Source organism: Manis javanica, chromosome 4, assembly GCF_040802235.1.
Source record: "Manis javanica isolate MJ-LG chromosome 4, MJ_LKY, whole genome shotgun sequence".
Classification (NCBI taxonomy): Eukaryota; Metazoa; Chordata; class Mammalia; order Pholidota; family Manidae; genus Manis; species Manis javanica.
In genome coordinates, this window is record NC_133159.1 from 94958831 (window position 1) to 94984070 (window position 25240).

At 40.3% G+C, this 25240-nt stretch overlaps 1 non-coding gene across 1 annotated transcript; it reads left to right on the forward strand.

The window, feature by feature from the left end:
* The first annotated feature begins 778 nt into the window (after positions 1-778).
* Positions 779-886, forward strand: LOC118972703 (U6 spliceosomal RNA). The gene has a single exon (XR_005061775.1). It is a non-coding gene; the product is annotated as a U6 spliceosomal RNA (small nuclear RNA).
* Positions 887-25240: the final 24354 nt, after the last annotated feature.

Sequence of the window (25240 nt, forward strand, 5' to 3'; positions counted from 1 at the left end):
TATGTTTATCACAGCACTATTTACAATAGCCAAGATTTGGAAGCAACCTAAGTGTCCATCACTAGATGAATGGATAAAGAAGAGGTGGTACATATACACAATGAAATATTATTTAGCCATAAGAAGAAAACAAATCCTACCATTTGCAACAACATGGATGGAGCTAGAGGGTATTATGCTCAGTGAAATAAGCCAGGTGGAGAAAGACTAGTATCAAATGATTTCACTCATCTGTGGAGTATAAGAACAAAGAAAAAACTGAAGGAACAAAACAGCAGCAGAATTACAGAACCCAAGAATGGACTAACAGTTACCAAAGGGAAAGGGACCGGGGAGGATGGGTGGGAAGGGAGGGATAAGGCGAGGGGGAAGAAAGGGGGCATTATGATTAGCATGCATAAGGGGGGGCATGGGGAAGGCTGTACAGCATGGAGAGGACAGGTAGTGATTCTCTACCATCTTACTATGCTGATGGACAGTGACTGCAATGGGGTATGTTGGGGGGACTTGGTGATGGGGGGTTTCTAGTAAACATAATGTTCCTCATGCAATTGTAGATTAATGATACCAAAAAAAATTCCAACTATAAATAATAATAATAATAATAATAATAATCAATATTGCAGAAGATTTGGGGGAAAAGCAACTTTCATAATGTTGAGGGTAATATTGGAGCAAAAGGTCCTATGAATTCCTATAGCCTTTTGAGAAGGCAATTTGATAATAACTATAAAAGTTTTTTTAATACTTATACTCTTTGATCCAAAAATGAACTCTAGTGCTTGCTTTGGCAGCACATATACTAAAATTGGAATGGTGCAAAGAAGATTAGCATGGACCCTCCACAAGGATTGTAAGAATGGGTTAGCATGAGAACGGCCATCTTAAGGGCCGAAAAGCCATTTTCTGAGTGCTTGACTCAGGAAAGGAGGAACTGGGTAAGGCTTGATAAACAGGTTTTGAAGAACAAGTTAATCATGGACACCGGGTTGTGGGCGGTTATGACACTAGTCAGCTTATCTTGCTAAACCACCCTAACATTTGAGGAGTGGTCTTATCTTGCTCTTGCTTGACCCCCAGGATGTGGCGGAAGCCAAAATAATATGTAGCTGTGGAAAATTACTGTGAGTAAGTGCTTTGAAAATGCTATATAAACCCTTGGCTTTGAGTGCTCTGGGTCCTTGTTGAAACCTGCTGCGTTGGGCAGACACTTGAACCCCAGCTAGCTGGAAATAAACCTCGCTGTGTGACTTGCATTATCGTGAGCATCTTCTGTCTATTTTAGAGGTGGTCGACTCCAGACCCTAACAGGATAACATGCAAATTCATGAAGCATTCCATATTTTTAAAGAAGCAATGCATGCACACTGTAAAATTTTTTTAACTCTCTGAGGATAATAGCCACTGTTAATTTTTTTTTCATTTCTTCAATAAAGTTTTTATTTATACATTTTCTTTTTATATATATTGATATATCTCTTATCTATTTATCTATCATTCTATCTACCTATATATTTGGTCAACTGCTTGTCTTTGCAAATGAAGTTCATTGGAACTCACTCAAAAAAAAAATAACTCTATACATGATCCCCTTGATAGCCTCATTTGATCAGTCACTTTCTGTAAAGAAAAAGGTATTTCAACCTCCCTTTAAAGGAAAACTGAAGAATAAACATAACAGAGTGTTTATACAAATTTCAAGAGAATTATTTGGTGAGCCAGGTAGAAAAACAAGGTCATTTAAAAGAGAAAGAAAATCAAATTGACATAGGCTTCCCAGTAGTAAAAGTGAATGCCAGAAAATAAAAGAGCAATATCTACAACATACTCAAGGAAAGAAAATGAACCAAACATGTTTTTTAATCCAAACCATCCTTCACACATAGAGGTTACAAATACTTTTAATCCAGCAAGAACCCAGAGAATATTGGTTACATGAATGCTTCTTAAGGAAACTCCTAGAAAGCTAATTGCAGCTAGCTGAGAGAACATTGGCAAACTTTAGCTAAAAGCCTGGCCATGAAAATCAATTCAGATCTAAAACAAATATGAAACAAACATAAAGGCAGGAAGGGATAAAAAAAATAAAGATGGGAATGAGGGTGACAGAATGTTACATTCCCTGACAATGTAGGAAGTCTACAACTAACAAAAAATGGGGGAAGGGAGAGATAATTTAGAAGTAGGGTTAAGTTTTGAGAGCCTCATCTGTAGTGGCTTAGAATGAAAGGGTATCATTTAAGGGTGATAAATCAGGTAGGAAAAAGATAAACATATTTAATGGCACAGAAGTAAGCCCTGAGTCAGATAACAGTGTTACTTCTTAATATTGGATGGAGGAAGAGAAGCAGGGAATGACAGGAAAGTAATAAATGCTGCTTAAACAAAAAAAGGGGAAAGTATAGTATAAAAAGGTATAATTATAATAATAATCATGAGAAAAATGAAACAGCATTTTAAATAGAACTAAAGTAACAATTACCAGAAATAAAGAGAAGACAAAAAGAAGAATTAAACTTCTGAATCACTAAATATATCAAACACACAGAAAAATACATAAACTATGAATTAAAGAATAATGAATCATTATAAAGCACATACTGTTTAAACATTTCCCAAGTCAGGAAATGCAACATCCTAGCATTCCTTCCTGATCATAATCTCTTCCCCCACACAGATAACCGTTTGTGCTGACTTTTATGGTAATTACATGCTACATACATATATATACATATGTTGGGGGAGAGGTGTTGTATATTTTCCTAAGTTCTTGTCCCCGCTGCGACAAAGAATTGAAGGGCAGAGATGCAGTAGTGAAGCAGAGTAAAAGTTTTATTTAAAGTTACTTAGAGAGAAAGTGCAGGCTACCTCAGAGAGGAGCACCCTGAAAGGTTGGAGAGAAAAAGTTAAGGATTAAAAAGTTACACACTTAGAAAGTGCACACGACCTCAGAGAGAGGAGCGCCCGAAAAGGTTGGGGGTTCCCCCTTTTAAGGATTTTTCAGGAATGTGACAAAGGGTTAGGGTATGGGCTTGTTAAGTGGTCTCAAGTATCTTTGATGGGACATTAAGTTTCTTATCAGTCCTTTGCACATTAGCTTAACACAAGAAATTTACTGCTCTTGTCCCCTCCCAGGACAGCAGCTTCCTGGTTTGGGAGCATATCAATCAAGACTGTCTGCCCTTCCTCCAAGGTGGGCAGAGTTATTTGTTTGCTAAAGAGTATGTTAAGAATCTTTCTTCTTAAATTTCCTGAGTTTTTTTTTCAAAATGCAATTTTGGCTTTAAGATGGGATCTCCCTGTCTTTATTATGCTGTTTATAGGTGGGCCTTTTAGCAGGCTAGAGTAAATCTTACAATGGCATGATCTAATTGACACAATGAAAACATGGGCTGTGCTCAGATACTTTTCCTTATCTAGGGAATATTCAAACATTCAAGGCCAAGTTGCTCTTGACCTTTTGAGCTTTAACTGATTAACTGATTAACTCTGGGTCTTTTATGGATTTCTAGTTTTAACTGGTTAGCTGAGTCCTTTCTAGGGGGGCTTTACTGACCTTGTTCTCTTTCCACCCTGCTCATATATATTTTCCTGCCTAACACATGTATAAAAATATAGGTATATACATATATATATTTATAATCTATGTATATATATATATTCCTAGTTTTGCCTGATTTTAAACTTTTTATAAATAAAAAATAGTTTATCTTTTGTATCTTGCTTTTTATTTAAAAATGTGTTTCAAGATTCATCCATTGTTACATGTATCTTTAGTTGGTGCATATTTGCAGAAGGATAGTATTGTCTGAACACAACTTACCATGCTTCTGCTAATAGAATGTATGTGTTGTGGTAGCTCATTTAGGTTTGTATTTGCCTATCACTGATTACCAACAATATTAAGCAGTTCTTCCTATGTTTGTTAAAGCAGAACTTCCTGTTCAGGGATTTTTATCCATTTTTTTCCAGTGGGTTGCCTTTATTTTCTCACTGATTTTTCACATAACTTTATATAGTCAGACTATGAACCCTTTGAGTTATATGTGTTGTAAATACCTTTATCTTGTCTTTCTACTCTTTTCAAGCTGTTTTTGGATGAGCAAAAGTTCTTATATTTAATGCAGACCAGTTTATCTTTTTTCTTTATAAATAAAGCTTTTTGAAACTAGATTAAGAAATCTTTATCTTGAGGTCATGAAGACATTCTTCTATATCATCTCCTAAAAGCTTTGTAGTTTTTTCATCTTTCATGGTAGATCCATAACCCTTTTGGAGTTGATTTTTATGAATGTCACTATTTACTTTAAAATATGAGAACTAGAATCTGGGCTAAAAACAAGGAAAACTGTTTAAAATCTATATAGAGAACTGTCAGACCCATCACGCCCCTTCTCTGGGTGTAGCCAGGCAACAATCTCCATATCAATAGGTGTTTCCAAGGGGTGGAAAGTAGTCTATCCAGATAGACGAGGAAGGAGGGACTCCAGATCTAGGCATACCAGATACACCAAGAAGGCAGGGTTTGCCTTGGAGCTAAAAATTGAGGAAATAAATGAAAGTTTGGTTCCTTTCCAACTTTGGCCCCTGAACTCAGGCAGCAAGGCATATGCCCTCTGAGACTGGAGAGTTCTTTTACAAAGATATTGAATGGCCCCAGAGAAAAGATCTGCAGATAAAAACATCTGTGGACACTCAGTACATAGGGCCCGTTGACAACTTTACATTGTAGCCCACTTTGTACTAAATTACTCCAAAACTTAGTGGCTAATTTAAGTCTGGGGAGAGGAAATCCTGGGGCAAAATATCTCTAAAAACCGAAATCAATCAAAGGGAGAAAGAAATAAAGTTTAAAACCCATTTATTGCTTACAAACTGCAGTCCAAAGCTGTCTTTCTCCCCTGCTCCAGAAGAAGCAAGTAAGCAAGCAAGTAAGCCCCTCTAAATTCTCAGGTTCAGACACACCCTCTGTTGCCCAGGTAACTACCCATGGATATGGAGATGAACTTCTCTCCACCCCTGAGGATATGCAAATGTACAAAAGCCAGGCAAGATATTCTGGAAATGTTACAATTTTACCCACAGCTTAAAACAACAAACATTTATAATCTCACAGTGTCCATGGGTGAAGAGCATGGGTTAGGATCTCTTATGAAATAGCAGTCGAGCTGTCAGCCAGAGCTGGTCTCATCTGAAGATATAACTGAAGTAGGATGCACATCTAAGCTCATTTAAGTGGTTGTTGGTCCCCATACCAAGTGGGCTTCTCCATAGGGCTGGCTCAGAATAATACAGCTGTCTTCCCTCTAGCAAACAATGTAAAAAACAACACCCAAAGTGGCAACCTTAGCCTATTTATAAATTAATCTCAGAAGTGACATCCCACTACTTCAGTCATATTTTGTTTGTTAGAAACAAGTCATTAAGTCCAGCCCATACTCACAGGGAGATGATTACACAAAGGCATTGCAAATTTGGGGAATCCCCAAGACCACTGTGGGTAAAATTGCAGTATTTCCAGAATCTTTCACCTGGCCTTAGTGCATCTCCATATCAATAGGTGTTTCCAAGAGGTGGAAAGTAGTCTATCTCCATATCTATAGGTAATTACAAGGTTGACTGAGTGCATATCTGGATTTCAGAGGTTCAGTAGGGCCCTTTTTTTCTGTAGCCAGGTCATGAGAGACATAGGAAAGACTCTTGTAAGCAATAAGCAGCTTTCTCCCACTTTATTACTCCCTTTGACTAATTTCAGTTTCAAAGGTATTTTGCCCTGGGATTTTCCCCCCAGAGTTACATCTAGCACTAGTCAGCAGGACCTCTGAACCTGAAATCTGTCTACAGGGGTGCGACCCTTGGGCAGGCTGCCTCTAGAGATGGTGGGGAGATGCCTGGAACTCCCACTGTGGATGGTAGGGAGACCCCAATGGCTGCAGTGGTAGAGGGTGCAACTTTACTCAGGAGACCCTTATCTGTGGGGCTTCCAATTGGAGAGCCCCTAATGGGAAATTCTTCTAGGGTAAAGCACCTCCTAGAGGTTGTGGGGCCTTCCCCAGAATTGGGAAAGGTGGAGATACCAGAAGCTGTGGAATTAGCCTTCTGTGAGAAAGAAGATAGTGTAAAGACCCTGAGTGACCATGTAGCAGCCAGGATTGTGGGATGTCTTTTCCTCATGATAGCAGAAAGTGTTATCGAGGAGAGAGACTTTGGTAGGAGAAAGACACCCTTCAGCATCGCTTGGAGTTGCTGGGTGATGACCTATGGGATGCCGTTAAGAAAGAGAGACGTTAGTGAGAAGATGGGTCACGCTCTGGGAAGATACATTAGCAGCGAGGGAGGAGACATCAGGAGAAGCTGAATTGCCGGAAGCCGTCAGGGACGGGGAGGATAGAGCAGTGCTTTCAGCCCCAGAGATGGTAGAGGAGATGTAGGGAGAGGATGAGGGGGTGTGGCCAAAGACCTATCTGTTGCTGAGGCCACCACCCCTGGCACCAGCCTCTCCCATATTAAAGGTCCACCTGGTTGTACTTAAGGAAATAAAAACGCAGCAACCATGGGCTCCTTAGTGCCAAGGAGCCACCCCCCTCCCCAGGTTGTGAGCACTCCATGCTCCACCACTATACTCAGGATGAGCTGGTAGACATGAGCATCTGGTTTCAGAAGATGCCATTAGAACCTTTACCTACATGGCATTTGTGTCTCTGGGATATGGGTATGGGTAACATTGCTATGTTGGGTTCTGAAATGGGTAGACTGGCTTCCCTGACAACTCACCCTTCCCTCCAGCAGTGGTTGCAAAGTGCCCATCACACCTCAGGGAATCAGACACTCCTGGATTGGCTGACAGCAGCCATCAGGGCAGTTTGGCCTAATCAGGGTGATTTACCATACTTACCCACTATCTGGAAAATATATGCAGAGGTCCAGGAGGTGTTACGAGAGCTGGGCATAAAAAATATAATCTGTAATATGAACCTCCAGGGCCTCAATGACGGGTTGTTCACTGTAGGAATAAGAAATCTGGTGCTCCATACAGCTCCCCCGTCTCTCTTTGAAGGAGGCCAATGGGGGAGGGGAAGGAAAGAGTGTTCCCCACATTCTTCCCTCCCAAACAATAAAGAGGCTACTCATACTTTAGCATATTTGGGGGAGGTTGAAATAATAAGTGCACGGAGGGAAGTATGGGCTATGACTGAAAGGAAAAGTGCGAAAGGCTCCGTGAAGGTCTCCAGGACCCAGATGTGGGTTGATTTGATAAAGGCTGGGGTAGTGAAAGAAAAACTTGATGGGCAGCCCAATAGAATATTGTTAGAACTGTGGCACCAATTAAAGCCAGAACAGCAGTTCCAGCTGCTGAGGTCCAGGACAGAGAAACCAGAATCAAGGCCTCATGCCCAGCCTGTGTCCCTGCAAAACTTCAGGGGAGACAGTACTCAGGATTCACCTGAGTCCTCACCCCCACAGGAGGATGATTGGGCATCGCGGTTCAACTGAGGGGGGGTCAAAGTCCTCACCTTGGTGGACATGGTGGGGACCAGAGGCCACATGTAGAATTAGCAATTTATTGGTCCCCTGTGAATATACGTGTCCTGGTGCTGGTAGACACAGGAGCTGAGTGTTCTTTGATTCATGGCAACCCTGAGCATTTTCCTGGGTCCCCTGCTGTGATAGATGGCTATGGGGGTAAGGCAATTAGAGTGAAGAAAGACCAAATCTCATTGGGGATAGGCCTGTGGTTACAAACCACTTCAGATGAGTTCAGGCTGAAGGTATGTGTGGTAAAGACAGCTCTGAGGGGACATGCTAAGCACCCACCTGTAGCTCTGCCTGTACCTTGGTGAGTGACAAATACTAAACAGTATAAATTGCCTGGGGCCCAAGGAAATTGGAGAAACTCTACAGGAGTAGGAGAAGGTTGGCATCTTAAAGCCCATTGACAGTCCTTTTAATTCCTCAGTGTGGCCAGTGAAAAATCCAGACAGCTCTTAGTGTATGACTGTAGACTACAGGGACTTGAATAAAGTCACATCCTCTTTGCATGATGCTGTCCCCTCTACAGCAGACCTTCTGGACACCCTCAGCCATGAACTGGGAATGTATCATTATGTTGTGGACCTTGCTAATGCTTTCTTCTCTATTGACATATAGCACAGAAAAGTCAGGCACAGTTAGCCTTCACGTGGGAAGGCTGGCAGTGGACATTCACTGTCCTCCCACAGAGATACCTCCACAGTAGCCCAGGATGTGTTCACATGGAAGAAACTGCAAATGGTGTAGGTATATCACTACATAATGATATTATGCTCACATATGATTCTCTTTCAAATTTAGAAGGGGTAGTTCCTAGACATCTGCAACATTTACAGGAAAAAGGATGGGCTGTGAATAGCACCAAGTTTCAGGGACCTGGTTTGTCTGTAAGATTCTTGGGGGTTCTCTGGTCAGGTAAAAGTAAAGCTATTCCTGAAGCAGTCATAGACAACGTCCAGGTTTTCCCCACTCCTACCACTGTGACAGTCTTACAAGAGTTTTTGGGTCTTTTGGGCTACTGGAGAGTGTTTATCCCACACTTGGCACAAATTCTGAAGCCTTATGCTGTTGGTATGAAATGGCAACAGGTGGGACTGGGATGAGACATGTGAAGCTGCTTTTACAGCTGTACAGGCCTTGAGTGTAATGGGCTCATCAAGGCCCTGTGAGCTAGATGCTCTTGTAACTGAAGATGGTTATGGATGGCATCTTTGGCAGTGTCTTGAATGGACATGCCAAACTATTGGATTCTGGTCACAACTATGGAAATGAGCAGAGGTCTGGTACACCCTGATAGTGAAGCAACTGTGTGCTGTGTACCACACCTTGCTGGCTATGGAGCCCATCACTGGAACAGCTCCAACCAAGGTAATAACCACCTATTCCATCACAGAGTGGGTGCAATACTGGACCCAAATGCCATGGAGAGGCATGGCACAGACGCCTACACTGGCCAAATGGGGTGCATATATACAGCAGTGCAGCACCCTCTCTACTAGCCTCTTAAGTGGAGAACTTCAACGTTTTTTGGGGCCAGTGACATACACCAGTGGAAAGCAGGAACAACTTGCTTTTGAGCTATTGGTAGCCGAGAGTCCTTATCAGGAGGGAAAAGCCCCTATACCTGAAGATGCTTGGTACACAGATGGCTCTAGTCATGGGCAGCCTCCAATATGAAGGGCTGTGGCTTTCCATCCTAAGACTGAGACAATATGGATGGAGGATGGAGAGGGGAAGAGCAGCCAATGGGCTGAGTTGTGGGCAGTATGGCTCGTGATCACCCAGAAGCCTTCCCCTATAGTTGTGTGCACTGACAGCAGACCATCTATTGGAGCTTGACCCTGTGGCTACTGATATGGTACCAAAGGGGGTGGTTGGTCACCAGCTCCTTTGGGGGCAAGAGCTGTGACAAGACTTATGGGCCTCAGGTCAGAATAAGATGGTTACCATATATCATGTGATTGGCCATTTGCCCAGGGAATGAAGAAGGAGACACATTGGCCCAAGTGCGTTGGCTAGAAGGAAAACCTGCCTCTGATGTAGCCCAATGGTTACATCAGTGTTTGTTGCACATGGGGCAAAAGACAGTGTGGGCTGTAGCCTGTCGGTGGAGCTTGCCATAAACCTTTGAAGATGTCAGCCGAGCCCAGAGGGAGTGCCTTGTGTGCTCAAGAGTGACTTACACCAAGTCCCACAGCAACATGGGACAATGATAAGGGGGCTGATATCCCTTGTCAGGTGGCAGGTAGTCTATATTGGGCCTATGCCCATATCAGAAGGATATCGGTATGCCATGAATTGTGTGGACACAGCAACTGGCCTGTTGGTTGCTTTTCTTGCATGTCATGCAGATCAGCAAAGTACCAAGAAGGGCCTAGAGCATCTCTTTCAGCCTGTGGCTGGCTGCAGGTGATTGAGAGCGATCAAGGCACACACTTTACTGGACAAGAATGAGTGAAGCAATTAGGAATAAAGTGGAAATTTCATGTACTATATAACCCCACTAGGGCAGGCATGATAGAGATGTACAATGGTTTGTTGAAATCTGGCCTGAGGTTGGACACCAATAGTCTACAGGGCTGGTCAATTCTCTTATGGACAATGCTGCAGTATTTGAATAAGCCCCGAAAAGGAGCCTTGAGCCCTGTGAATATGCTAACACACCTTGCTGCCTCTCCTATACAACTGTATGTGCAAACCAAAGAAGAGTTATTGAAGCCAGGATATGGCCAGCAGGACAACATCCTGCTGCCAGCCCCAACTGCGTTAAACCCTGGAGACTCTGTTGAGTGGACGTGGTCCTGGACATTTCAACACATAGACCAGCAATGGCTGGCCCTTCTGGCACCTTGGGGAAAAGGCCTGGAGGCTGGCCTTCTGTGTATTCCTGGAGTAACAGCAGAGTGGCCCCCAAAATCACTGTTGTGTACCCAAAACATCCAGGAGGTAAGAGCATCTTATGGGGGAGTTTTGTTTTATCTTTATGGCCAGTGCATATACCTCCCGTATCCCTATATATTGACCTATCTGTAACTCCGACAGGGAAAGAGGTGAGAGTCTGATATCCTAGACCAGGACAAGATCCCATTCCTGCCACTGTCCTATCACAGGACCACTCTCTTGCATGCATCCTACCTGCTGGACAAGATTTGCCTATGCTGATGTCATTGAAATATGTATCTTATCACCCTTAAAGTTATTTTCTTCTACAGTCCTTGTGGCCTGGATGCACCCCCTTGCTCCAGCTGCTGTGTAATGATTGCTCTGAGCTCCCTATTTGACTGCCTGTGGAATGGGCGAACTATGGACTTAATCTGCATAGGACTTTGAATCTAGCTGAATGCTCCAGTTGAGGATTATCATAATATTGTTGTTGCTATTGTATGTCATCAGTCTGGTTACAATCCTCCAGTTTTCTCTCACAGGGGCCATTGCAGAATATGGGGAACAATATTCTGTTTGTGAGGTGAGATTTCTGGAGGGGTGGATTGTGGGTAAAATTGCAGTATTTCCAGAATCTCTTGCCTGGCCTTAGTGTTATCTCCATATCAAGAGGTGTTTCCAAGGGGTGGAAAGTAGTCCATCTCCATATCAATAGGTAATTACAAGGGCAAGGGAAGGTATATCTGGACCAGAGAGGCTGGGTGTGGGCCTCTTCTGTAGCCAGGTCCTGAGACATACTGGAGAGCAGAAGTGGATTATTGCTTTTAAGCAATAAATGGGTTTCTCCCACTTTATTTGTCCCTTCGACTTATTTCACTTTCAAAGGTATTTTGCCCTGGGATTTTCCCCCCAGAGTTACAATACTATATATGCTATTTTGCAGCTTACATTTTCATTCTTCATCAGCATGGAGATCTTCCTTGTTTAGAAGATTTTAAACAAAAATCAGAACTCTAAGAATTTTGGGGTTATTCCTAAATTACCAAGAAAACTCAGTTACCAAAATGTCATACTTCATAAACCCTTTAATGAGTTAAGTTTTTGCTGAACTCTATTTTAAGAAAGCAAGTGTGGCAGTATTTTTAAAAAATAACTTTCTTAATTTTTATATCATTATAATGTTTGGATTTTGGGATCCTAGGCTTTGATGTCCTTGATTCTCTTGATTCTTCTTGTTACAGGGCTATATGGTCTGGTTCCAAGCCCAAGTTACGCTGCTTGTTGCTCCAAAGGCCAAAACTCAAGAAACAAGTGTTAGTTAAAAGGAAACTTGGTTTATGATGGAAGCTGGCAACCCAGGAAGATGGTGGCCTAGAGTCCCTGAACCACCTCTGAGGTGCCCTTCAGAGTGAGGGCATTTAAGGGGAACTTAATGGAATCAATGGCTCGCGGGCAGACTTGCTGGCATCAAGGAGGCTGCATGCTTCAAAACTGCCTCAGGAACGGAATGTCCTTATCTGTAGTTTCCACGAGGCTCCAGGCAAAATTCCAGAAACAGGTCTGGCATGAGGGCAATATGTAGGGAGAGGTTTAACTTCTTAGCTCCCTTCAAAATGGAGTGAGGTAGGCTTAGTTAGAGCCTCTAGTATTCTCTCCAAAATTTCCCGTGACAAAGACGATTCAGTGTAATTACTAAGCCATTTCATTTTCCTCCTGAGCACAGTAAAAGAATATATTTCCCAGTGATCTTTCAGTTAAGTGGGGCCATTGACTAGATCTGCCTCATGGAACTCAAAGCAGGAGTGATATATGATGCTCCATGCAAAAGCCCCCTCCTCCGCCTCTCCATTCTCAGTGGTCTCAAAGGCCACCCATTGGTGGCTACAATAAGAAATCAGCCTGAACACATCCCACCTCCTACCTGCCTGCCCCTGCATTGTATGCCTCATATATGAAAGAGGAAAAATACATTTTTACTGAGTTGGGCTACTGAGATGTAAGGGATTGTTTGTTATAGCAGTCAGCCTACTCTACTGTATATTCCAGTATTTTGTTAAATTATTTAAAAATGTACTATATATAGATATATACACACACATACATGTATATATACCTTTGACTTATTATTTCTATGTTAGTTACAACTACAGTTAGCTGAGAGTTACCAGAAACTTTGTTAAACAAGAGAGAAGTTTTTTTTTTGTTTTTTTTAATACATCCATCAGTAGGTAGACCAGGGATGATATTAGGAGTTTAAAGATGTCATCAAAGAACCAGGCCCATTTCTATCTTCCTGTTCTGCTTTCTTGCTAATAGATGCTGTGCATAAAATTTTTTTTTTTTTTTTTTTTTAGGAGAGCAAAGCAGAGGCTTTATTTAGAGAGAAAGCGAGAGGACAGAGCTCCTGGCTCACGCCTGGAGGGGACAAGAGAGCCCCTATGCATAAAATATTTTATACATTCCAAAAAGGAAGGAGGAAAAGGAAGAAGGTGTAGCTGACTTTCATTTATATCTCATTAGCCAGGATTGAATCACATAGTCACACTTAGCAACAAGAAGACCTAGGAGCATAAGTTCCTATGTTAGAATAAGGCAAGCAAAACAGGGTCTGGAATGAACGCTGAGCCAACCAACCTACTGTATCTGCCACTGCTTCCTTTTTAGACTTTAACATATGTAAATTGTGTTAGGCAGGAAAATAGATATGAGCAGGGTAGAAAAAGAATAAGGTCAGTAAAGCCCAATAGAAAAGACTCAAAGTTACCAGTTAAAACTAGAAATCCAGAAAAGACTCAGAGTTAATCAGTTAAAGCATAAAAGGTCAAGAGAAACTTGGTCTTGCTTGTTTGAATTCAATTCTCCAGAAAGGAAAAGTATCTGAGCACAGCCCATGTCTTCATTGTGTCACATTGTCAGATTTACTCTAGCCTGCTAAAAGGCCCACCTATAAACAGCATAATAAAGACAGGATGATTCCATCTTAAAGCTAAGATTACATTTTAATACCCAGAAAGTTAAGAAGTAAGGTTCTTAACATACTCTTTAGCAAACAGACAATTAACTCAGCCAACCTTGGAGGAAGGGTAGGCAGTCTTAATGGACTTGCTCCCAGACCAGGAGGCTGCTATCTGGGGAGGAGACTAGAACCGTAAGTTTCTTGTGTTAAGCTAATTTTGAAGAATTACCTAGAGGACTGATAAGAAATGTCTCATCAAAGATGCTTGAGACCACTTACCAAGCCCACACCCTACCCTTTGTCACATTCATGAAAAATCCTTAAAAGGGGGAACCCCCAACCTTTTAGCACACTCCTCTCTGGGGTCGCCTGTACTTTCTAAGGGTGTAACTTTAACTTTTTTCCCAATCTTTTAACCTTAAACATTCTCTCTCCAACCTTTCAGGGCACCTCTCTTCCCTAAGGTCACCTGCACATTTTGTCTCTTTAAGTAACTTTAAATAACTTGCTGTGTCTCTGCCCCTCAATTCTTTGTTGCAGTGGGGACAAGGACCGAGGAAAATACACCACGCCCCCCACCAACAAATGGACAAGAATCTAAAGAGCTAGCTACAGCATTATTCAAAGTTTTAAAAATAGTTATAAGAAAATCAGCTCATCTGGGGAAACAGAAACAGGTAAGAACATTTAGTGGACTATATTATACTATAAAATGGATACCTGTTAAAATTGTTGTGCCATGTGTCCCTATATCTTACACAAATCATTATCTAGCTCTCTAGCTAGGTAGCTATACATCTGATTTGTGGTTCAATTTACTTCAATTTACAGCTATTAATATAGAAGTCAATTAGACCTGCTTTTCCTCTCAAGCATCACAAAATAATATGGTATATAGACAGGATGACTGTATGTCCTGTTTTCCCCAGGACAATCACAGCATAATTATTAGTAGCATCCACTTTCATTCTCAAGTGTTTTGGTTTAAATGATAAATTATATGGTTTCCTTCATCTCTAAAGAGCAAGGGCAAATGAATTGGTCCAGGTGGAGCTATTAATAATGACCTGGAAGGACAGTAAAGAGTTTGCTTTCTGGAAATGAGCATATCATATTTGTATTTCATTTGATGCCCACTTGATAGAGCCCTGACAGGAGGACCACCTTTTTGAATAAGCCTACTGTGGATAAAATGAGAGTTCCTGTGGCCAGGATTCTCACCTGGCCATGGGTGACTAGCTCACTGCACACCTGTGGGCAATACATGGCTGTTGACTCTATATAAAGAGCTCTGCCCAGTGCACAGTGGCAGGGCTGCAAGGCTGCAGGAGAGCAGAGCAGAGGCTGGAGTGGTGGCAGCGCCAAGGACAGAGGCCCAGAGGATCGCTGTGTGGGACGGCCATGCAGAGAGGCCCAGAGGACAGCTGTGGGAACAGAGGGGCCCAGAGGTAGAGACCGGCTTCCTGCATGCAGACTTGCTCTGAGTGAATGGGATTTTAGTGACTGACCGCCCACCTGGAAATAAAGTTGGGTATAACCCTTTCACCCCGAGAATGTTTTGCTGTCATTTTCTATGGTCACATTGAATCCATAGTGAACTTGCCTGGGGCTGAAACCCCTTGGCGAGACACCCACCTGCCGTTAGGTTTCATCTTACTGAGGCTATAAGCATTCTCCAGAGCACATGTCAGCAAGCCCCAAGCCCACCTTTTCCCTGACTCCTCCCCTCAAAAAGCACACCAAAAAACCTGGCAATAAAAAGCCTCTTCACCTGTAAGAGTCATCTTTGTTCTGCTGGCCAGAACAGGGGGTTCCTTCTCAAGTTTGGCTATCAACCTACTTGGACTATGGAGTTTGCGTCCCTTCTTTGCCTTTAACCCACCAGTATTTCCCAGGAGGCATTCTTAGTTCAGTGCATTAGGTGTAGCCATAAAAAATGTTAAAATTTCTGTAGACTGGAAAATCCCAATTCCTCCCTTTTCCTTCTTTCTCAACTTTGATACTACCTTCTACCCTTATTAAGAACAGCTGACAAAATTTCCTGCAATTTAGGCATAGTTGGGGGTGAGAGTTGGTGGCAGAGGGCAGTGAATGAGCTTGTAATAATACAGACATTAAAACAGAAGGGCAATCTTAGGACTCTCATAAATTTGGAAGGCATTGCATGAATCTCTTTTACTGAACTATGCTTCAAGGCACAATCCATTGTACTCATGAATCATATATATTATTTAACAATGCTGCAACAAATGTGCACTTGCCCAATTATTTTCTTAGAAATCCTACTTCTATTTATTTTCTTAAACAAATATACGTTAATTTTTTATACATGACAAATTGTCACATCTCACAGTATATATAAATACATTTTTTCTTACATCTTTACAACACTATCATATTTTCTTGGATCATGTGATCTATAACAAATGATACCACATTTTATTGGTATGTTTTTTGATTACTATATGCACCTGAAACATTTTTCATACATTTAATTGCCATTTATTTTTATTCTTCTATGATTAGTCATGCTTTTTGTCTATTTTTTATTGAATGCTTTTTTCTTCTTGATTTTTAGAAGAGTTCTTTCTACACTAGTGTAACTAGTATGATATGCTCCACAAACTCAAAAGTACAATTGTGGTCAGTTATACCTGCTAATTTTTTCTATTGTAGTTGAGGCCTCCTACATGCCTTATTAGAAAAAATTCCGATTGTTCCGATTGTGGTTTCCCTTCCTCTACATGGATTGCTCAGGAATCCTGGAGGGTGGGGCTTACTCAGGTCAAAGGGCAACAGAGTCTCAATGCCAAATACAGAGAAAATTAAAATATCTACTCAGTCCTCCTTTGTCTTTGGGCCTTTGCATATCCACTTGAAGTATCCTTAAGATCTTGGTGAGCAGAAACTGGGGTCTAGGTCCCCTCTTTCTAAAAGGTACTAGGCTCTTAAGGCAAACTCATCTACCTCCTCCCCAACCACTAACTAGGCAAAACTAAGGGTGAGGCAATTTTTGCTACTTACGAAACACCTCCCCACAACAGAGTTTTGTTAGAACTGTCTTGTAGGTTATCTTCTCCAATTATATTTGTATAACTAAAATAGCCATTCATTTGACTCTTCACAGAAAAAAGAAGATCCACTTCAGGGATAAAAATGTTTTAAATAAAAGATACTGTTAAGAGATACAATCCTCACCCTTTATCATGTATGTTGTACATATGTTTTTCCATTTGTGGATTGCTTTTTAGCCTTATCTTTTTTTTTCTTTTTAGGGATAAGTGTTATGTCTTTTAAATTTTTTATGTAGCGAACGCACAGACTCAACTTTAGTTTCTTAATTTTTCATCAAGTTCCAAAAGACATTCCTCATCCAAGATTTCGAAAAGTTATTTCAGACTTTCTTTTGGTACTTTAATGTTTTGATCCTTTCTGATCTTTGACATCTTCTCTCTGTCCCTTAAATGGAGACAAGCCCTAGGGCAGTCTGTCCTACCCTCCAAGGCCAGTTCTTCAATCAGTTAACCATAAATCTATTTAGCAGTTCTATTCCAATCCCAAACTAGTTTTCTAACCACTCCTTTCATTGATTAATTTGTGTATTTACATAATAAAAAGCAGCCTTTTAAAGGTCAAATAAAATATAAAAGTAATTTAAAATAGGCAGCAATTCCTGTTTGACATAGTATATTTACAACTAAATGAAGTTAAAAGCACATCCTCTAGTAAATCCACATATTTCCATGACAAATGTAATACAAATTATGAAAAAAAAATCATTTATAGTTAATCTCAGAATATAGACATAATTTATTGTCCATCAGTCTTGCTTTCCTATTTCCATTGTCTTTTTCTTATAATAACTTTATGCTATCTTTCCTAGGGATACATTGTCTGGAGGATGGTGACTTGTAACACAATAATGTGCTAGGTAGTTAAAAAAAGCCAAGCTTTAACAAATAAAACCCCATATATCCAAATACATAACTACCAACAGAGTGTTTATTATATTAACATTGAATTGACTAACAGCTGTGACTATGGAAAAGTGCTTCAGAATGTAATCCAGGAGATCTGTGCTCAAATCCTGGTGCTAACACCAATGCTTAACCTATTCAACAGATAACTGCTAATTTCCATTTTCTATTTTATCTTTAAAAAATATTTGGAAATACAATTGACCCTTGAACAAAATGGATTTAAAAAGCACAGGTCCACTTATATATGGATTTTTTCAATAAATAAATATATTGGAAAAAGTTTTGGAGATTTGAAGCAATTGAAACATTTTCTTTTCTCTAGCTTACTTAATGGTAAGAATACAGTATGTGATACATACAACATACAAAATACATGTTAATTAACTGTTTATGTTATCAGTAAGGCTTTTGGTCAACAGTGGGCTATTAAGGGAGTCAAAAGTTTATACTCAGATTTTTAACTACATGGGGGATTAGCACCCTTAACCTCCACATTGTTTAAGATCAGCTGTAATCTAAAGCATACTAAGAATTATAAGTACAGCACAAAATGTTTCTTTTCTGGATTATTTGAGAGCAAACAGTTGATATGATGCCCATTATTCCCAAACATTTTTATGTATTTCCTACAGACAAGGATATTCTCCTAAATAACCACAGCTCAATCATCAAAGTCAGGAAATTAACATTCATAGATTATTACTATGTCAGACCCCATTCAAGTTTAACCAATTGTTCCACAAATGTCCTTTTATCAAAACAAATTTACCATTTCAACCATTTTTAAATGTACAGTTCATTGGCATTAATACACTGACATTGTTGGGTAATCATTACCATTGTAGGTCTCCAGAACTTTTCCATCTTTCCAAAATGAAACTCCTTATTCATTGTTAAAAAAAACATAAAACCTAAATGTGACTTATTCCCTCCGGGGGATTTAAGTGTTTAAACAATGAGGTAGTGACTAAAAACCCAAGTGGTGAAGTACATGCCAGGAAGTCGCTCAGGCTGGGAGAGGGAAGGAAATTGAGAAGGAATGGGCCGTGTGTATTTCGGGTTGGGGGAAGTTTGAACCAGACAATAAAATGAAGACAAATGTAAAGAAAGCCTAATACGGATATAACTTGCTTAGGCGACCTTCGGGAAATAATGTAAACCCTGTAGTCCTCAGCCAGTGAGGAACTAGGGGAGGGACTTGCATGCTAGGGAATAGATTGCTTGTTTTGGCCACCCTGTGGGCCTGCTCACCAGACACCTGGTCTTGCAAGACCATCATTAAAGCCTTACTCCTCTGTTCTCTGTTCCATGTCCACTTACTGAGTTTGGACCAGTGAGAGTATCTCTCACATTCATTAAGCAATAATGCCCCATTTTCTCCTTCCCCACCTCCTGGCAACCACCATTCTTTCTGTGTCTATGAATTTGACCACTCTAGTTATTTCATATAAGTAGAATCATACAAAATTTCTTCTTTTATGACTGGCCTATTTCACTTAGCATAATGTCTTCAAGGTTCACCCATGTTGTTTCAAGTGTCCAAATTTCCTTTCTTCTCAAGGCTGAATAATATGCCTTTGTGTGTGTACACCACACTTTGTTTATCCATTCATCCACCATGAACACTTGAGTTGTTTCCTCCTTGTGCTATTGTGAATAATGCTGCTGTGAACACTGGTGTACAAATATGTGTTTGAGTTCCTGCCTTCAATTCTTTTGGGTATATACCCAGAAGTGGTATTGCTGAATTCCATGGTAATTCCAAGTTTAATTTTTTGAGGATCTACTGAAACTATTTTCCAGAATGGCTGCACCCCACCAGCAATGCACAAATGACGGTTTCAATTTCACTATATAATCACCAATACTTCCTATTTACTGCTTTTTAAAAAAATATTAGTCATTCTAATAGGTGTGAAGTGGTATCTTGTTGTGATTTTGATTCGCATTTTGTTAGGTCTTTTTGATTTCCTCCAATCTGGAATAGTTCCTCCGTCTCCTGGATATTTATGACCTTAATTCTTTGGTTGTCGTCATCATTGTTGTCCTCCCAAATGAACAGTGACTCAAGCAAAAATTTAATTAGTTCTCCCATAAATTACAAAACCAGTGTCCCCAATTAGGAGGTTGTGATTGAAGAGCCCAGGCTTCTTCCATCTACAGCTTTGCCATCTCCTTACATAGTTTCCAAATGACCTTGAAACTTTTGAAGACTGGAGATGCTATTTTTTTTTTTTTTTTGGAAACACTGTTTTGTAGACCAGATTTGGCTCCTGGGAACCCATTCCAGCTGGCTTCTTTAACCTTTTAACATGTTGCCATCAATCTATGGGATTTCCTTACTGCAACAATAAGATATTCCAGGCTTATATTACATTTTCCCTGCCTTAGCCTTGGGATCAGCCATTCCACCAAAAGGCCCTAGTTTTTTTTTAAGAGAAGGTGTATATAAAAGCCAAGGTCTGGGTGCTAGGTGTGTTTGTTGCCATTGGGGCATTGTTCCCAAGCTTCTCAGTGGTCAGGCCTAGAGAATATATGTATTTATATAACACACAAATACATACACACTTACATATGAAGGGTGGCAGAATGTGCCACTCCTAAATATTCCACTTTAGCATAAGGATTATTTTAAGCAAAAGGTACTTAAAAAACAGCAGGTGCGAAGGGCACTTTGACCTCTCCTTTTCTTCCTGAAAGCAGGGAATGAAACTCCCAAGTGAAAGATGCCCTCCCTATATCAGGAGGACAGAAACAATCTTGTCACCAGAGATGGGGAGTTGAGGCTAAAAGAATTCTATGTAAACAAACCTTGTTAAAATAACTATCTTCTTTTAGTCTCTTCATATATTTATATTTTCCCCAATTGCTTCTCTTTGTTCAACATATATAAGCTCTTAGTTTTTGTCATTTCTTTGGGTTTTCATTTAATTATGAGGGTTCCCATGTCATGTAAAATTTGTATTAAATAACTCTGTATGTTTTTATCCCATTAATCTGTTTTACATCAATTTAATTCTCAAGCTCAACCAGAGACCTTAAGAAGGTAGAAGTAAAGTTTTTGCCTCCTTTGCATATATATACATATACAAACACAAACTTGTGTCTATGTTTATTTCTATGACTACATAGTGACACTCATGAGGACAAACAGATACAATTCCTACATAGTACTGCTGAGTTCATCCTAGTTTTCTCTTTCTATACTTGCAAGTGACATAATATGTCATGCCACTGGAACTCTGACATATTATGATGGGTCCTATTCCTGCACTGATGATCTCCTTAACCCTCTTGGGCTACCCCATGCTGAGCTAACCTCTGGCCATAAAAGGCTGTTCCCCCACTGGATGTCTTCCTTACCTTGGCCTTCTTCCTACACAGATGCCTTCCTTATCCACCTTGGGCTCTGATACGAGGGCCGCGCCATGCCCCTGTGCCTGGCCACCCTCTTCATCCTGTGCTGGCTCTCACACCCCATGCTGGGAGCCCCCTCCCTGTCCCATGTGAATGCCCTCCTCACCCTGCTCTGGCTTTTACTGCTTATGCTGGGTGACAACCGGCTGTGTAGCCACCCTCTTCACTCTGCTTGTCCCCAAATTCCTTGATGGCCCTTCCTCCTATGCCGAAGCCTTTCTCCTTACTCTGCACAGACTTTGGCACCCTGCATGAGGCTAATGCCTCATCCCCTGAGGACACCCTGCTCAGTCTCTGAGTCTCTGCTCCAGATCACAGCTGCTTTCCATCTCAGGCATGGATACCAACATTGTTGATACTACTTAATGGCTTGTGGGCTGAATTGTTAGGGAAGGGAAAAGGAAAGAGAAAGAAGAGCTCCATGGCTAGTTGTAATATTTATCAGTTGTGACAGACAATACTGATTGCCTTCTCAGTAGCACACCTTTTGGTACTTGCAGCCCAAAGAATTCTAAATACCCACCTAACGTTCCTAATGCCCCTTCTCCCAACATAAAGCCTTGCTTTTTTCTTGGAGGATATGCAGGCTTTTCTTTTTTTAAAAATCTTTTATTAAGTTACGATTGATATATACTCTTATGAAGGTTTCACATGAAAAAACAATGTGGTTATTACATTTACCAATATTATCAAGTCCCCACCCATACCCCAATGCAGTCACTGTCCATTAGTGCAGCAAGATGCCACAGATTCACTATGAGCCTTCTCTGTGATACACTGTTCTCCCCGTGATCCCCCATGCCATGTGCACTAAACATAATACCCCTCAGTCCCCTTCTCCCTCCCTCACCACCTGCCCTCCCACACCCCTCCCCTTTGGTAACCACTAGTTCATTCTTGGAGTCTCTGAATCTGCTGCCATTTTGTTCCTGCAGTTTTGCTTCATTGTTATACTCCACAAATGAGGGAAATCATTTGGCACTTGTCTTTCTCTGCCTGGCTTATGATCATAATGTTCTCTACTACATCCATGTTGTTGCAAATGGCAGGATTTGTTTCTTTCTTATGGCTGAATAGTATTCCATTGTGTATATGTACCACATCTTCTTTATCCATTCATCTACTGATGGACACTTAGGTTGCTTCCATATCTTGGCTATTGTAAAAGTGTTGTGATAAACATAGGGGTACATATGTCTTTTTGAATCTGAGAAGTTTTATTCTTTGGGTAAATTCCAAGGAGTGGGATTCCTGGGTCAAATGGTATTTCTATTTTTAGTTTTTGAGGAGCCTCCATATTGCTTTCCACAATGGTTGAACTATGCAGGCTTTTCTTACTCTTTTTTTTCCCTGTCCCCTCAGCCACAAAGTTATCTACATTGCCACGATACTCTCTTTTCCCATAATTTTGAGGCAGTGATATTCTTTCTCTTATCCTAGTTTAGTTAATCTGCTCATGTGTGTTCTACATCCTATTTTCTTTCATGTTGTCAGGGAGTCTGCTTTGCTAAAAAGTAGCCTTTCTTTCCTTTGTTTTCAAACTTTTGATTATCATTAGTTCTTTCCTTTAAGTAGAAACATGGTTAAGTCTCTCCCTTTTTATAAGCAAAATAAATCCTCCTCTGAGCATTAGGAGGATGAATATCAGAAAATATTTGATGTGTGCAAATTTCTTGATCCAATTAATTCCACTTCTAAGAATCACTTATTAATGTATCAAATATTTATGAGTACCTATATGCTAGGCACTATGAATAAAATAGTAGGTAGAAACAGATATAATCCATGCTTTCATGGATCTTAATGAGAGAGACAAATATCAGATAATTACACTAATGAATGCATTATTACAAATTGAGACTTTAATGGGAAATAATATTACATACTTATATTTGCTGGTCCCTTTTCCAAACTCTATGTATTAACCTAATCATAAAATGTATTCTATGCAGTATAATATGTATACAGTTTTATTATGCCTACCACCATTACACTCACGGATAATGAAAGACAGAGAGAGGTTTAGTAACTTGTTCAAGGTCACATAGCTAATAAGTGATAGAGCTGTGATTCAACTCAGATAGTCTGATCCCTGCTTTCAACTATTATAGTATACTTCTTTTCATAAGTAGCTCTGAAGGAAAGAAACAGAGATCTATGAGAATATCTGACCAAACTGATCTAGACAGGAGCAATCTGAGGAAGTACTGCTAAACTGAGACCCTCAAGTTTGAGTAGGCATTAACTCTGCAAAGTGGGTAGTGCTCATGGCAGAAGAAATAATCATTCCAGCTGAGGACAGAATGTGTAAAGGTCCTGAGGCAAGAGGGAACATGGTACAGTGAAGAAACTGAAAGCCCAGTGTAGCCAATGTAGCTAGGACATAGAAAACAAGAGGAAAGAAGGATATTATATGACTAGAGAGGTATTCCAGGCTAGATGAAACAAGATTTTATGGGCCCTTAAAGATTTTGTTTTTCATTTTATAAGCAAGGGAATGTCATGGAGATAAGGGCTGGCAGAGCAGGGATCTGAAAAGATTACTTATACTTAAAGACGGTGGATTGCAGGGTAGTCATACTGCTTGTGAATATGAGGGTGGTGGTATTTTCAGGGTGCTAAGGTGATTTAGGGTGATGACTGGAAATGGAGACAAATGGAGGGACTTGAAGAAATACTTAGAAAGTAAGATTGAGGACTGGGTAATAGGTTGGATATGAGAGGTAAAAACTGTAGGTTTCAAGGGTGACCCCCTCCTATATCCAGTCTGTTAGTAAAATCAGTTAATTTATCTTCTAAACATCTTTGTTTCTAGTGCAATTGAGTGGTAACACCATTGATTGAGATAGGGACTGTGGAAGAAGATGAAGGCTGGAGATTATTGAGTCTTGGACATGCAGAATTCAAGGTGCCTTTGAAACATTCATGTGGAGATAATAGGAAGTCAGCAAGATGGGTCTGGGCTTCATCCACATAGACCTGGGCTAAAGTTATATACTTGGGAGTTGTTGTGCGGATGGCAAAGGATAGTATGGATGAGTTTACCTAGGGAAAGAAAAACGATTTAGAGAAGAAGGGATCTAGAATTGGTATTTGAGAGAATCCAATATGAAATAAGTCTGAGGAGTGTTGGAAAGGGCTAATTTAGGAGGCCTGGATTGCTCAAATGCTGCACATTACAGAAAAAGGCCTGTCTTTAGAGCTGGTTCTTGACTGACTCCTGGAAGATAACCTCTGAACCCTTGAAATATTCTACCTAGTAAGAGTGTTTTCGATGTCTGAGGCCTTGGGTGTTGCTGTAGCAGGTCATTTACGTGGGTCCTCCATGCCTATCTGACAGACCCCCCAATAAAAACTCTGTACACCAAGGCTTGGATGAACTTCCCTGTTTGGCAACATGTGTTATCAGACATCATTTCTGGAAGAATTAATGCCTGTGCAACTCCACTGGGAGGGGACACCTGGAACTTTTTCCCTGTTTTTTTTTTTAAGTCCATGTAACTCCCTTTGGTGACTTTAATTATCATTTCACTTTAATAAACTATAACCATAACAGCTTTTCTGACTCCTGTGAATTCTTCTAGTCTGGTCTTGGGGACCCCTGACACAGTCTGTAAAGAAGAGATAGCTAAGAGATACCTAAAATGTCAGAGGAAGCTTGGAGAGTGCAATGTCATGAAAGCCAAGGAAGTAAGTGATTCTGGAAGGGGAATGGCCCACAGTGTTAATCCCCACCGAAAAGACAAGTAAGATTAGGGCTAACATGTCTACTGGATTTAAAAATATGGAGGTCATTGATGACCTTAGCAAGAGCTGTTTTGTTAGCCATGAGAGTGGAAGCCAGACTAGATTGAGAAATGAGTTAAAGGTGAGGAAATTGAGATCTTTATAGACAGAGACTTGAGGAAAAGTTTGCATGTTAATTTCACCTTTATATATAGTAACTAAATGTATCAAAAACCATCCAGTTACCTAATAACCTAATAGGAACCCTTCAAATTTTATATTAAAAACTTTTACAATGGGTATACTCATTGAATCAGCAATTCTATTTTTAGCAATATTCAGAAGAGATGTGCAAAAAATGTTTATTATAGTATTTATAATAGCAAAAAATTGAAAATCTTACTGTGTAATAATAGGCAGCTAACACATTATACTATACTCACATAATAAAGTCTAAGTATTAATATGGGATGTATCTTACTGGTTGCAAGAATGAGAAATAATGTGTGTGAAAGCACTTTGTAAATTGTAAACTGATGTTCAAATTTTGTTTTTATTACTGGGATTACCAATGTGCCCCTGGAAGGCTTTAAGAAATACAGAACAGACAAGAGTTAGTAATTAGACTCAACTAAGCCATCTGTCCCTCTTTTAGTGGTACTCATGGCTCTCAAACTTTTTAAAAACACAGCATCTGGAAGTGAAAGTGCACTTTGCACAACATCATGGAATGCTGAGAAGTGAGCTT